Genomic DNA, 2,277 nt, shown 5'->3' with positions numbered 1-2,277 from the left:
TCATGCTGACTGTAAAATTATAAAACTCCCACTGATGTATTCAGGAAATTCAGTTGAGCACACTCAGTAATTTCACTTTACTAGTCATTAGGTACAAATTACTGCTCACCATAAAAAATATGAATCAGCTGACTACATTTCTTTTTGATTTGGGAACTTAAGATCATGAATCACTTGCAATTAATTATAAACCACACGTAAACCAACAACGTGAATCGTATTCAAGGGCTATGTTTAGCAGTGTATCATTTGCTTGCTGGATGTCATGTATTGCAAGCATTATTCTTAGCAATATAAGGGTTTTCCCAAAACTTCCAACTTCAGTTTAGTAAAGATATTTTATCAGGTTCCCATAGCTGGGGAAATCGTGTTTAAAGTGTTTATTATTTAATGCCACCTTGCATTTCCAGGGCCAAATTGATGTCACACATAACTATGTAGCAGTAAGCTTAACAGATAAGAATAGCCAATCTGCAACTAAAAAGAGATTCAAAGTTTTATTTTAGGCTGCATTTTAAGATGATGTCTTCTTAGAAGTACCAGAGTATAAAATTAAACTTAGACAACAAGAATAACTTATTTTGGTATGTTCTTTGGCATATGCACTTCAACATGCATTTAAGAGGTTGTGTTACAGCCTTACCACAGCATACACTAAACTGCCCTGAGAAAAATAGTGTAGTTTTAAAGAAAACTTGCAAGAAGTTTAGCATCACTATTATATTATGAAGTGCAAAGTTTTCATTAAGAGTTTTTCTGAAAAACTACAAAATAGAAAACCGCTTGTATTCAGTTATAAAAAATGCCATTTGCATCATTAGACACAAATAATTTTCTTAAAAAAAAAAAAGTGAAAGGAAAGGTTTTTTTATCTCTTCCTTTAACACACTGCAGATTAATGGAAGAAATAACAGATATCCTTATATTACAAAGTCCTGACCTGACACAGTAGAGTTGCATATCAAAGTCATAAGTATTTCAAATATTTTTTTTATAAAAATAAAATGTACACCTACCAAGAATAACTGAGAAATTAAAGTGTTTTTAGAGACTTCCTGCCACTGGTGTTCAATTCCTAGAGATTACTGATGGATTTCCAGAGTGCCCTTGCTGCTAAAATTGCAATGTGTTCTTCAGACCTCTGCAGACCAAACAAGGGAGCTACTGCCTATGGGTTGTAAAGTCTCCTTCCAGAGTTTCCAGGTGGGAAGACATATAGTACCCTCCTAGAAGGAAGGAATCTTCCCAGATCTGTGGTATTTTTCAGTACTAGGAACACACACAAGCACAGTGGCTTTTCCTGATATATCCAACTGCAAACATTTGTTTGAACATTTCACTTCCTACCTACCATTCTACAAATGAAGGGGATTAATTGTAATTAACTTTTCTCCCCAAACAATTAAAGAAATTTCTTAAGTTCAATTCTTTTACAATGGTTAATAAGTTTTCTGATACAGGAGAGACAAAAATTAATAATTGATGTCTTAGAAAGGTGTTTTAAGCCCCTAATTAACACATACTGTTTAGTGTCGGTCTATAGGCATTGAAATTTTAGACACCTTTGGTATAAACCTTCGGATACATTAATGATCAAATCCTCTTGCTATTATCTGAAAGATGGTGGACATGATGATTAGACAACCGAGGATTAGACAGATCTGCCTAACCTGGATTTCTGCATTGCTTATTCTCAGCACAGGAAGGTGATAGTCATTGGGAGAATGAGACGTGCTGGTGACAGAAGGATTTGCTTCGGACTGTTCATGCAGTGCAAATCATCTTCATGTTACGAGTATTGCTGGGAAGACTGCAAGAACTTTGTTCAGTACAAGATACTGTCTGAGGAAAATTCATGAGGTATTAAAATAATAAAACAGGCTAATGGAAAGATTTCTCCTTGCCAATTCTTTTCTCCAAGTACACAACCAGCAGGTTCCATCCATCTGACTCGAAAATGCCCCAATAGACAGGACTCCCCTCACTTCCCTGAGAAGATTATGCCACTCCTGAGTACAACTAATTATTAGAACTAAAGTAGAATTAAAAGTGTTTTCCTCCCCTGAAACTCAGCTTAAATTTCCCTCTGCCTTAATTCCATCTCATTTCTCCTGCAAGAATCCATGTTCTTGTACAGGACATCTTTGATTCACTGGTATTTGCCATTCAAACACATATGGATTGTAGTAACTACCTTTTCCCGTGTCCCTGGCCCAATGTTTTAACCAGAGTGAATATATATCTATACACACACCACACACACACATATTAAATATA

This window comes from Falco punctatus (genome assembly GCF_963210335.1).
Source record: "Falco punctatus genome assembly, chromosome: 3".
Lineage (NCBI taxonomy): Eukaryota > Metazoa > Chordata > Aves > Falconiformes > Falconidae > Falco > Falco punctatus.
Note: the sequence above shows the minus strand (reverse complement) of the source record.